Source organism: Meles meles, chromosome 3 (assembly GCF_922984935.1).
Source record: "Meles meles chromosome 3, mMelMel3.1 paternal haplotype, whole genome shotgun sequence".
NCBI lineage: Eukaryota > Metazoa > Chordata > Mammalia > Carnivora > Mustelidae > Meles > Meles meles.
Genome location: NC_060068.1, coordinates 85110176 through 85124000, shown reverse-complemented (window position 1 = coordinate 85124000; position 13825 = coordinate 85110176). Strand labels below are relative to the sequence as shown.

Sequence of the window (13825 nt, the reverse complement as noted above, 5' to 3'; positions counted from 1 at the left end):
TCCCCTCATGCTCTCTCTCTCTCTCTAAGATAAATTAATCTTAAAAAAAATAAGAAGAGGAAAAAGAAAGCTATTTTTGGATCTGTAAGGGTGCAGGGATCAGGGCATCCACACATTTCCTTCTTGAAAAACCTGTTCTAGTCAACCAAGAAAAGGAGCAAATCGGAGTAGTAAATGAGGAAAGCAATGGTCGGAAATGAGGCACGGTTCTAACCTCAACCTAACCCCAAACCTAACCTGAAGCCGGGAACCCTGCTGGATTCTTTGTCGCTAGGGGAATTTTGCAATCAGAGCCGAAAGCTTGGTCCAGCTTTGCTTCCCTGAGCCACTTCCTTCCTCCGAGGCTGATTTTCCTGTACCAGGAAACATGTTTCTTGCGACACACCCTCTGTCCCCCTTACAGATGCCTTGTTTGGTGAGCTCTTGTAATTTTTATTTCATTTATGTGTTTGCAAACAACACCTCACCTATTCACAGGGTTGTGACTCAGAACTGAGAAATATTTCCCTGTTTCCACTGAGCAGGATGTTTAGTGCAACTTTTTGACCTTTTTTTCTTCTAAGCAAAGTCATGCAGTCTGCATCTTTAAAACCTGGACTGAACAATTTTGCCAAACAGAAAGAGAAGAATTGGTTTGTAAGTATATGTATAAAGGTACACATTGAGTGAAAAAAAAAAAAAAAAAGAAGTAACCTGAGTGCTATGACTAGAGAATGGTCGGATAAACTGTGGATATGTCCATATTTCTGGAATGTTGTGTGGCTATTAGAAAGGAGGAGCTGGGGGACGCTGGGTGGCTCAGTTGGTTAAGCTGCTGCCCTCGGCTCAGGTCATGATCCCAGGGTCCTGGAATCGAGTCCTGCATAGGGCTTCTTGCTCAGGAGGAAGCCTGCTTCTCCCTTTTCCATCCCCCCTGCTTGTGTTCCTGCTCTTGTTGTGTTTCTCTCTGTCAAACAAATAAATAAAATCTTTAAAAAAAAAAAGGAGTCAGATTTATATGCACTGACCAATAGGAAAGGCCACCATGAAGTAAGATGGAGAGAAATGTATATAGAAAAAATCAGAGCAAGGGGCAGCTGGGTGTCTCAGTCAGTTAAGCATCTGCCTTTGGCTCAGTTCATAATCTCTAGGTCCTGGGATCGAGTCCTGTATCAGGTTCCTTGCTCCCCGGGGAATCTGCTTCTCCCTCTCCCTCTGCTGCTCCCCCTGCCTGTGCTCTCTCTGTCTCTCTTAAATAAATAAACAAAATCTTTTAAAAAAATCAGAGAAAAAAACCCCTTTTACTGTGAATATTTTCATTTGTGGGCACTGATAGGAGCATAAGGAAGAACATGGACATTGAACTATTAACATTTATTGTCTTCAAGTGGATGTGGTGGTAGGAGTGAGGGTCACGGGTAAGAGGAATACTGTTGTGTTGTGTTTTTGTTTGTTATCACTAGGATATTTTTTCGTATGTAATAAAAGGCGATAAAAGTATACATTGCCTTTTCAGTTTGAAAGAGAAATCTAACAAAGTAGTAAAGATAATTCATCCTGAATGACTTCAGTATTTTTTAACTGAGGAAGATGGATACGTGATTCAAGGATAGACAAAATATTCAGTCCCTCTGGATGTCATTTCTTGTGATCTATGATGTAGAGTTCTAGAGTCGAGTGTGCTTAAAAATTACTTTCTGTTAAAGGTTTTCAACTAAATAATTCACTTTCCATAAAGCTTGCCCTTTAAAAGTCTACAGTTCTGTGGCTTTTATTATATTTGGACTTGTGCAACCATCACTACTTTCCAGGTCCAGGCCATTGCCATTACTCCCCGAAGAAACCCATTAGCACTCATGCTCTGTGATCCCTGCTCCCCGCATGGTGGCGCTGCTAGTCTACCCTGCCTCTGTGGATTTGCCTGTTATGGGACGTCATATAAATGATCATACCAAAATATGTGACCTCTTGTGTCTGGCTCCTTTCAATTAGCATCATCTTTTCTTTTTCTTTCTTTCTTTTTTTTTTTTTTTAAAGATTTATTTATTTATTTGACAGACAGAGACCACAAGTAGGCAGAGAGGCAGGCAGAGAGAGAGGGGGGGAAGCAGGCTCCCCGCTGAGCAGAGAACCCGACGCGGGGCTCAATCTCAGAACCCAGGGATCTTGACTCAAGCTGAAGGTAGAGGCTTAACCCACTGAGCCACCCAGGCGCCCCTAGCATCATCTTTTCAAGGTTTGTGTTGCCGCATGGTGGTTGGTATTTAATTCATTTTATAGATAAATAATATTCCATTGTACGGACATACGACTTTTATTTTTCAATTCATAAGTTGATTGGCATTTGAATTATTTCCACTTTTTGCTCTAATGAGCATCTGAGGACAAGTTTTTGTGTGGGCATGTGTTTTCAATTCTTTTATTTATTTATTTTTTTAAGTTTGTTTAAGTAATCTCTACAGCCAGCCTGAGTTTGAACTCATGACCCTGAAATCCAGAGTTGCATGTTCCTCTGGGTGAACCAGCCAGGTGTCCCTGTTTCTGATTCTTTTGACCTCTTCTATATACCAAGGGCAGAATTGCTGACCGGTATGGGTAAATCCATGTTTAACATTTTTGGAAACTGCCAAGCTGATTTCCAAAAACAGTTGTACTATATTATAATACCTCAAGGAGTGCTTGAGGATTCTAATTTCTCCAAACCTTTGTCAACCCTTGTTTTCTGTTTTGTTTTTAGCTTCTCTAACAACATATATTGTTGAGTTTCTTTTTAAATCAATGTTGAGTATTTTTTAATGCTCTTTGGGTCATTTGTACCTCTTCTTTGAATAAATATCCTTTAAAATCCCTTACTTATTAAAAAATGGAATTATTCATATCACTGTGGGGTTTTATATTCTAGATATAGGTCCCTTAGCAGATATGTGATTTGAAGATCTTTTCGCCCACTCTATGGGTTACCCTCACACTCTTGATCGTATCCTTTGTAGGACATAAGTTTAAATTTTGATACAGTCCAATGGATCTTTTGTTTTTTTCTTTTGGCTTGTGTTTTCTGTACCTAGGAAACCATTACCTAATCCTCAATCATGAAAATATATCCTCTATTTCTTTTAAGAATTTTAATAGTTTTAGCTCTTAAATTTAGGTCTGTGATTCATTTTGGATTAATTTTTATATGTTGTGTGAAGTAGGGATCAAACTTCATTTTTTTTTTTTTTGGTGTGTGTATACCTTATCTCGGCACAATTTATTGAAAAGACTCTTCTTTTCCCATCCAGTTATCTTGACACCCTTGTCAAAAGTCAGTTCACCATAGATGCATGGGATTATTTTTGGACTCTTAATCAGATCCCGTTGATCTGTATATCTATCCTTCTGTTGGTACTGTGCTGTCTTGATTACTATAGCTTAGTGGTAAGTTTGGGAATGTGAGTTCCCCAACTTTTTCTTTTTCAAGATTGCTTGGCTATTGTGGGTTCCTTGTGCTTCCACATGAATTTTAGGATCAGCTTATAAATTTCTGCAGAAAAACCTGGTGAATTTTGATAGGGGTTCCCTTGAATCTGTAGATCAATTTGGGAGTATTGCTATCTTATCCCGATCCACGAACATGGAGTATCTATTGATTTTGGCCTTAAATTTCTTTCGATGAATTTTTAAAATAGTGTTCAGCATATAAATCTTACACATTTTATTAAATTTATTTCGAAGGGTTTATTCTTCTTGAGGCTATTGTGAACACATTGTTTTCTTAATTTCACTTTCAGATTGTTCATTGCCACTGTATGAAAATACAACTTGTTTCTGTATATTGGTGTTACTTTCTGAATCTTGCTGTACATATTAATGAGTTCTAATAGTTCTTTTTGCATTCCTTAGAATTTCTTATATATGAGATCATGTTATCTCTAAATATAGTCCTACTTCCTCCTTTACAATCTTGATGCTGATTATTTTGCCTAGACATATTTGCTTTTATGAGACTGACACGCTACCTACAGTGCTAATGAGGCACCTGACATATTTGCTTTTAGAACAAGATTAAATAAATGTGGTCAGCGTGGACATCTGTCTTCTTAGTTGTAGGGGAAAACATTCAGTCTTTCACTATTAAGTGTGATGTTTGCATAGGTTTTTCAAAGACACTCTTTCTCAGGTTGAAGAGGTTCCCTTTTATCTTATTTTTTTAAATCATGAAACAGCAATCGGGTTTCATCAGTATTTTTTTTAAAGATTTATTTATTTATTTATTTGACAGACAGAGATCACAGGTAGGCAGAGCAGCAGGCAGGGAAAGAGGGAGAAGCAGGTTCCCCACTGAGCAGAGAGCCCGATGCGGACCCTGAGATCATGACCTGAGCGGAAGGCAGAGTCTTTAACCCACTGAGCCACCCACATGCCCCCTCATCAGTATTTTTTTTTAAAAACCTACTTTATTGAGGCATGGCTGACTTACAAAAAGCTCTGCATATTTAATGTGTACAGTCTGGTGAATTTGGAGAGAAGTATACACCCGTGAACCATCACCACAATCTGTGTTCTAAATGTATCCATCGCCCTCATCATCAAAAACTTTTTCTGCCTGTGTTGACGTAATCATGTGGTGTTTGTCTTTGACTGTATTAACATCGTGTATTACATTGGTTGCTTATCAGCTACTCAGCCAACCTTGTATCTTGGAATGACTCCTACTTGGTCATGGTGTATAATCCTTTTCTATGTTGCTGGATTCCGTCGGTTAGTATTTTGTTGGATTTTTGCATCTATATTCGTAAGATCTTTAGTTTTGTTTTCGTTTATTTTTGTGTGATGACCGTGGTTTTGGTGTCAGAGCAGGACTGCTCTCATGAAATGAGTTGGGGAGGGTTTTTTCCTTCTGAAAACGTGTGTAGGAGTTTCTGAGAGATGGACACCAATTCTTCGTTCAACATAGGATTGAATTCACCTTTGAATCCATTTGGTCCAGGGTTTTCCTTTGTGGTGTTTTTTTTTTTTTAAAGTTTGATTTTTTAAAAACTTTTTATTTATTTCTTATTTTTTTATAAACATATAATGTATTTTTATCCCCAGGGGTACAGGTCTGTGAATCGCCAGGTTTACCCACTTCACAGCACTCACCATAACACATACCCTCTCCAGTGTGTGGTGGTTTTTTGATTACTAATTCAATCTCTTTACTTGTTCTGGGTCTACTGAGATCATCTGTTTTTTCTTAAGTCAGTTTCCTTCAAGTGTTTCTGGGCATTTGTCCATTTCATTTAGTTTACATTAATTGTTTCCATACAGTTACCCATTGTATTTTTTTTTATAATCATTTCATTTTTATAAGGTCGGTATTTATATTACCCATCTCATTCCTCATTTTAATAATTTGAGCTTCTCTCTTTTTTGTCTTTGTTAGCCTAGCTAAATGTTTGTCAACTTGATCTTTTAAAAAAAGCAGTTTTTGATTTCATTGATTTTCTCTATTGTCTTTCCAGTCTCTTGCACTAATTTCTGCTCAATTATTATTACTTCCTCTTTCTTCTTGCTTTAGTTTTAGTTTGCCCTTCGTTTTTACTTTCTTACAATGGGATTTTAGGCTATTAATCTGAAATTTAAGAAATTTATTTATTTAAGATTTCATTTATTTATTGAAAGATTTTATTTATTTATTTGACAGGCAGAGATTACAAGTAGGCAGAGAGGCAGGCAGAGAGAGAGAGAGGAGGAAGCAGGCTCCCTGCTGAGCAGAGAGCCCGATGCGGGGCTCGATCCCAGGACCCTGGGATCATGACTTGAGTCAAAGGCAGAGGCCTTAACCCACTGAGCCACCCAGGCACCCTGAGATTTCATTTATTTATTTGAGGGAGAGATAGCTAGAGAGAGCACGAGTGGAGGTGGGGGACAGGAAGAGAGAGAAGCAGACTTCCCGCTGATCAGAGAACCCGACTTGGGGCTTCATCCCAGGATTGTCAGTGGAAGGTAGATGTGATGCTTAACTGACTGAGCCACCCAGGTGCTCCTAAATTTTTTTAAAATATAGGCATTTGCTACTATAAATTTCCCTCCAAGAACTGTTTTAGCTCTCCCATCCCATAAATTTTGGTATGCTGTTATTTTATTTTCACTCATTTTAAAGTATTTTCTAATTTCTTCCGGTGATTTCTTTATTGACTCATTGGTTATTTAAGAGTGTGTTATTTAATTTCCACACTTACAAATTCTTCCAGTTTCCTTGTTTCATTAATGTCCATTTCATTCCATTGTGGTTGGAGAACAGTCTGTCTATTTTCAATCTTGTAGATTTCCTGAGGTTCATTTTATAGCTTAATGTATGACATATTCTGGAGAATGTTCCTTGTGCACTTGAGATGATTGTGTATTTGCTACTGTTGGATAAAATATTCTTAAAGTGTGCAGATGGGTCTAGTTGCCTTCTGATGTTATACATTACTTTATAAAGTCAGCACGCACAGTCTTGGATGTATTGCATGATTAGAACTATATAACAATTCTTAACAGAATATTCTGAGCAAGCTGTGGCTGGGACTTTATTGGCCTCGCTATGTCTGCCATTTCCAATTTTCAGAGGCTCTTGACTGTAATCATGCAGCTTATGTGGACCTGTACTAATATCTGATCGTGGGCATCCAGCCCCCTGGACGGTAATAAAACTGGATTGTTTGATATATTTTGGAAGTGTGCCCAAACTGGTGAACGGAAGAGTTTTTGTGTTGCAGTATGTTTGTAGTGATGGCCTTCAGCATCCTCTTCATGCAGTAGTTTGGAAAAATATCAGAATTTTGTCACCATCAGATTTCAGTATGAAAAAAGGACTTACGTGCGAAAATAATGGAATGAATGGTTAACACTTTTATTTCTGAATATTGAATGAGATAAATTTCCAGCTGCTCTTCTCTATTTTTGTTATTGGGCCAATGTTCTAGATAAATAGGATGTAACCATTTAATTAAGAGTTAGGGACACCTGGGTGGCTCAGTCTGTTAAACATCTGCCTTTGGCTCAGTTCGTGATCTTGGGGTCCTGGGATTGAGCCCCACATCGGGCTTCCTGCTCAGTGGGGAGCCTGCTTCTCCCCCTACTCATGCTCTCTCTCTTTCTCAAATAAATAAATAAAATCTTAAAAAAGAAAGAATTTACTATGTTTGTAACAATGAGCCTTGGTATGGTCACTACAAGATTACCTTCTGCAAATGTTATTCTATTATACCAAATACCAGTTTTTAGTGAGGTATGTCTAAGGCACATAATAGAAAACAAAATTGGTAAATAACTCAAGTTCCTTTCACTGTGATTTGGAAATGATGAATATTTATAGAATGAGAAAAAAAATATATTTTTTTATATTTTATTTATTTGACAGAGAGAAATCACAACTAGGCAGAGAAGCAGGCAGAGAGAGAGGAGGAAGCAGGCTCCCTGCGGAGCAGAGAGCCCGATGTGGGGCTCGATCCCAGGACCCTGGGATCATGATCTGAGCCGAAGGCAGAGGCTTTAACCCACTGAGCCACCCAGGCGCCCCGAGAAAATAATATTTTAAGGGAATCCGTGGATTTTAATAATTATTTCTACCTGGTGCGATTGTGGGTGGCATCCCCCCTTATTCTATTTTCCTGTATTTTTCACATTTCTTGTGTTGAGCATGAATTATATAATACTGATGAATTTAAAATCAAATCAGACAAAATGGAAACATACAGTTAGACTTACTGGAGGAGGTAATGAAACTGTGGTAAGATTTATCCAGATATATTTCTTGCCACAAAGCATTGTGCAAACAGCTGGTCCTCAGTAGCCGTAAGTTGAATCAAAGATGACAACTTTCCACCTTTGCAAACACTGAGTATAAATATAAGGAATAGACTGGTTACTTTGACTTTCACATTAAACTTGTAGACTTCGTGTAGCTCATTTGTGTAAGATGTGAGAAGAAAGACCTAAGAATTGGAATCCTCAATCTTTTTTTTTTTTTTTTTTGAGCCAATCTCCTATTACCTGCCAACAGCCTTGCTGTTGTCAGCAAGATTGCCTATTTTTGGATTTGGCAACTCTATAGTCAGTGTCTTTTATTTTATGCTAGTGGAACCTTAATTAAACTTTTTTAAAAAAGATTTTATTTATTTTATTTATTTATTTGACAGAGAGATCACAAGTAGGCAGAGAGGCAGGCAGAGAGAGAGAGAGAGAGAGGAGGAAGCAGGCTCCCTGCTGAGCAGAGAGCCCGATGCGGGACTCGATCCCAGGACCCTGGGATCATGACCTGAGCCGAAGGCAGAGGCTTAAACCACTGAGCCACCCAGGCGCCCCTTAATTAAACTTTTACTGGCTATGTTTTGCTAATTTTCAACAAATAAGCAAATTTTAAAGTCCCACTCTATGAAGTAATTATGTGTAATTGTTCCTCTTTCTTTCTTTCTTTCTTTCTTTCTTTCTTTCTTTCTTTCTTTCTTTCTCTCTTTCAAGAGAGGGAGAGAGAGCATGATGGGGAGGAGCAGAGAGAATCTTAAGCTGACTCCACACCCAGCATGGAGCCTGACCGAGGGCTCGATCTCCTCACCCTGAGATCATGAGCTGGAATCAAGAGTCAGATACTTAACTGACTGAGCCACCCAGGTGTCCGGATGTGTAGTTGTTTTTTATTAAATTAGAGAACAATAGCGATGTTTATTAGTTCATATCCACATTTGGTCAGAAAAGATTTGCAATGGTTTGAAAAGGAGTTATTTCCTACAACCTTCGAGGACTTTTGCTTTAATGGACATGGTGGAAAGCTTAAAATACAGGACTTCTGTGACTTCTAACTGCTCCGTTCTTGCTCACAAGGAGAGGATTTGCAGAATCAGCATTTCTTGTAATAGGATCATGTTGTAAAATGTGGTGCCATCTGCAAATAGATTAATAATATGGGAGGCAGTGCCAGTTTTTATGCCTTGTAATTTGGGATGATTCTCATCACAACTGCGAGTGTTTCTATGGTGAAAGCAAGAGGAATAAGCCGCTTACTGTCTTATGTCTCCCTAGATTGCAGTCTAACTACAAAATTTATTTCAGGACAAGCATTAGCTCCTTAGGTAGAGAAATAATTCTCTCAAATCATATCTTCTTTCTATTTCTGAAGAAATATTCCCTCTAGGGAGCTTCTGGTGCATGAACACATTATTACAATTTATGGTCATGAATTAAACTAAAATTTCCTCTATCCATGTGTGCCAACTTCCCATTCCTAATAAATCTGCTGTGTTTAGGAGTGATGGGCATCTATAGAACTGTTTTTGTTGTATCTCTATTGGGTTAGGACAAGAGCACAAATTAGGGGGGCGCCTGGGTGGCTCAGTGGGTTAAAGCCTCTGCCTTTGGCTCAGGTCATGATCTCAGGGTCCTGGGATCAAGCCCCACATCGGGCTCCCTGCTCAGGGAGGAGCCTGCTTCTCCCTCTCCCACTCCTCCTGCTTGTGTTCCCTCTCTCACTGTGACTGTTCAAATGAATAAATAAAATCTTAAAAAAAAAAAAGCACAAATTAGGAATATTTTCTGTTTGCTAAAATGTACAATGAAAATTCAAATAAAAATAAAATTTGACAAGAATCCCGTCTGGCTCCATTCTTTTGCAGCTCTTAAGATTTTCAGTGGTTTTTCCTAGTGTTTTGTTTTATTTTGTTTTTGTTTTTCATGACCGGACATTGAGGTCAGAACGGGAGTTTAGCAATCTCATGAATTTCAGGCCATCATGGTTACATGACTAAGGAAGATAAAGGGACACATTTTGTTCTCCAAATTCTCATAGTATTTTTTTTTTGTTTACTTTTATAGGAGGATTATATATGAATATACGGGTGTGAGTATAGTACATGTATTAGTTGGAAACATTTGCCCTTCTATTTTATTCTTTATTTTATCTCTGAAAATTTATCATTAGAATATCTCAGTTGTTGGGGCGCCTGGGTGGCTCAGTGGGTTAAAGCCTCTGCCTTTGGCTCAGGTCATGATCCCAGGGTCCTGGGATCGAGCCCTGCATCGGGCCCTCTGCTCAGCGGGGAGCCTGCTTCCTTTCCTCCTTTTCTCTGCCTGCCTCTCTGCCTACTAGTAATCTGTCAAATAAATAAATAAAAATCCTTAAAAAAAGATATTTCAGTTGTTAATCTAAGAGTTTCAGGATACCAGCAAGCTGCTCTGGACCCCAAAACCTGATGATTTTGTCTCTCTTATGTTTTGAGATTCAGTGTTTTAATATATTGGCTCGCAGAGGCATGGAAGTACCCTGTGTAGACTCTGATGCACCTTTAAGGCGATATTCTTGAAGTATTTGATCTGAATTTATTTAAAGGAAAGGCTGAGTACTCTGTGGAGTAAGGTGGGCACTTGGGACTCCCCGCTTTTTTTTTTATTTTTAATTTTTTTCAGCTCTGGCCCCAGACTTACACATGATACTCAGTATAGCAAAGATCTTGTGGTGAACTTGATTGGACTCCTTTGCTTTTTAGTGAAATAAGGAAAGGATAATATGAAAAACACTTATGTGACTATATATGAAGTAAAAGAATGTTTAATATTTGGTCATATTTGCTTCATAGCTTCTTCTCCTTCTCTCTCTATTTTAAATAGAATAAAATATTACACATAAAAGTGAAGGCCCATTACCCCACTCTGTCCCGCAGCAATGCTCTCGTGAATTTGGTTTGAATCTAGTCTATGCATATACACGTTTGTGAATCTGTGATCAATACGGAAGGAGGCTGTGGGCTTTTGATATTTATATGAATGATAGTATCCTTCATCCAGTGTTTTGAAACAGGCTTTTTTCACTAAGTGTTGTATTTTCAAGAACTATCCACGTAGGGGCACCTGGGTGGCTCGGTCAGTTAAGCATCTGCCTTCAGCTGAGGTCATGATCCCAGCGTCCTGGGATCGAGTCCTGGGATCGAGTCTTGCATCGGGCTCCCTGCTCATTGGAAAGACTGCTTCTTCCTCTGTGATCTCCCTCACTCTCTCTCAAATAAATAAATAAAATCGTAAAAAATAAAAAAGAACTATCCATGTAGATGCACATGCCTAGTCAATTTTAAGTGCTATTTAGTGTTCTCTTGTGAAATAACTGCAATTTATTAATCTCTTCTCTGATTGGTAGATATTCAGGGTTTTCCAATTTTTTACTATTACAAACATTGTTGCACTACTCCTGATTTTGTATCATTTAATATAATAATTGTTGAAGATTTTTAGTAAAAAAACAAAAAAATTGGACTTCTATCAGATTAAGAGTGACCTTCTATTCCCAGTTTCCTAGATATTTTAATGTGTTTTCTTAAAGGCAGTTTTATCATTCTACTGGGGGAGGGGTCCTCCTCCCAAATCTGAAAGACTTATCCAAAGTAGTCCTTTGAATTAGATATATTATCTAACATAGAGATTTCCTAAATTCAGTTTTCCCCGTTTTATTACAGTTTCCTTGATGTTTTTGTACTACTTGTTGATCGGTTTCCTGGAAAGCTAATCTGCCCTTGAATCTGCCCCTATCAATTTGTGAAGTCCGTCATTAGAATATTCTTATAATATCCAGTTTGAAAACTTATTTATGTGTTAAGCACAGAGTTCCTTAATTTATAAGGATTCTTAAAATCTTTAGGCTGGAGGATTCTACCTAAAGTTAATGCTTACCTTCATCAAAAAGAGATAATAAGAACTGTCATCAGATTGAGTTTTGGTTTTGCACCATAAAGCAAAAACACTAATTTCTTTGGATTTGGTATATTCATTTTTTGAAGGAAGATTTTATTTATTTGTCAGAGAGAGCAAGCGAGTGGGAGCACAAGCAGGGAGAGTGACAGGCAGAGGGAGAAGCAGGCTCCCTGCTGAGAAAGGAGCCGGATGTGGGACTTGATCCCAGGATATTCATTTTTATTAAGCATAAAAACCAAATATCAGACCTAAATTTAAAAGAAAGTAATCTAGGGGTGCCTGGGTGACCTGGTGGCACCTGGTTGTTAAGCGTCTGCCTTTGGCTCTGGTCATGATCCCAGGGTAGTGCGATCGAGGCCCATACCCGGCTCCCTGCTCAGCGGAGAACCTGCTTCTCCTTCTGCCACTACCCGTGCTTGTGATCCTTCTCTGGCTGTGTCTCTCTAGGTCCAATAATAAATAAAATCTTTAAAAAAAGAGAAAGTAATCTATACTGTAAATACAACATAAACTTATATTTAGGGAATTAGGTAAAATGACAAAATGAGATATTTATATATTTACTTTATCCTCCGTACATTTTGTACTGCACAATGAAGAGATAATTATGTAAATCACTCTGCGTTTGTTATTTGTAATTTCTGTTAATGTGAGAGAATTGAAAATAGAAATTACATAGAAACTGTATTTTCTCCGGCTAGACGTATGTGAAGCTTTCTGTGGTTGTCATTTCAGGAGTGCCCACTGGGTGGCAGCAGCAGCCCGCTCAACCCCCTAGCTTGGGCGGCATTCAACATGGCATCCTTTCCTTTCCTGGTAGCCAGAAAGCTGTAATTATGTGGATTCGGAGTTGGAAGGCAGGATGGCTATTTAGAGTAACTCCCTCAAAATATTGTTAATATAGCATTGTGTAATCATAGTAGTATTGATGCATGTATCATGGAGGGTTTTCTTCCTTCCTAATTTCTTTTTTTTTTTCCCGCCTCCAAATAAACATTTTCTCCCATCTGTGTGGGCAACTGTGTATATACAAGTAATCACTGTATCTCAAACCCAGTACAGTGTGAGCCAAGATATTGTCATATATTAAACAAACACAATATGAGAAACATAGCCTCCTCCCACCGCCACCCCGAGATGCTGTAAACTACCATTTAGGTAACAGGAGAGGTGCCATTTCCTTCGTGAAGGCTTCCTTACTCACTGCAACAGAGTCACTTCCTAAGAGCATGTGATGCTGAAGGAATTTACTCAGACTCGGTAATGGCTATGGAATGGCTGTATTGCCATGCTATTCCTGTTACTGCCCGCTGGGATCCAGAGCTGGTTAAGATGCAGAGTACTTCCAACTTGTCTTAATGTGCTTTCATAAGATAAATGACTGTAGAATAAGGCTGGCATTAGGGACTTCACTCAAGAAGGCATCCAGATCTGCTCTAGGAGCCCTCTGCCTCCTACCTTGCCCCTCATTTTGAGTTATGTTCCTTGAAATCCCAGATAGTGGCTAATACTTGGGGTCCTAAGAGAGGAGAGTGTTTTAATTGGGTTTAACTATCTGTGCTTTTTGAGCTGAGTTCGCCCAGCCCTAGGGACATGGTATGGCATGTTAGACCTTTGGCAAAGCACAGCACAATGGGGGCCTATCTTCTTCAAAAGTCATATTGGGTCCTTGGCTAAAAGAAAACATGGCTGTTGAGTTCTTACAAGTAGATCTGGAATAGAATGCAACATTCATGTGAATTTTAAGATAAAATGCAAATCCTGAGTGAAACGTTTTGCATGCAATGGGCTACTTCATTTTTACATCTTCTGGACGTTCTGGGGCCATGTATTTTCTCTCTCCTGCCTTAGGAAGTAATAGTAAATAGAAAAAAGGAAATCTGAGAAGCATTAACCAGTTAGCATGGATTTGCTCTACACTAGCACCCACCTGTTACTTATAGTAGAGATAGTGGCCGTGAAACACATGACTAGTGCATTTTGAATGGCCCATTGGCATTTAGAGAGATGAGGGCTTGCGAGGCCCTAATTGGGCACCACATTGGGATTCTTTGGACAGAAGAGGGATGACACCAGGGCACTGGCTGCCTGATGATGGTCATAGGCACCCTATGTTTTATAATTTGCTCATGAAGTTTGCCTGAGACTCTTCTTGGTCTCCAGA

General features: G+C 38.8%; 1 pseudogene; it reads left to right on the top strand.

Annotated features, from left to right (window-relative positions):
• The first annotated feature begins 6529 nt into the window (after nucleotides 1-6529).
• On the top strand, nucleotides 6530-6747 carry LOC123937884 (annotated as a pseudogene).
• The last annotated feature ends 7078 nt before the right edge of the window (nucleotides 6748-13825 follow it).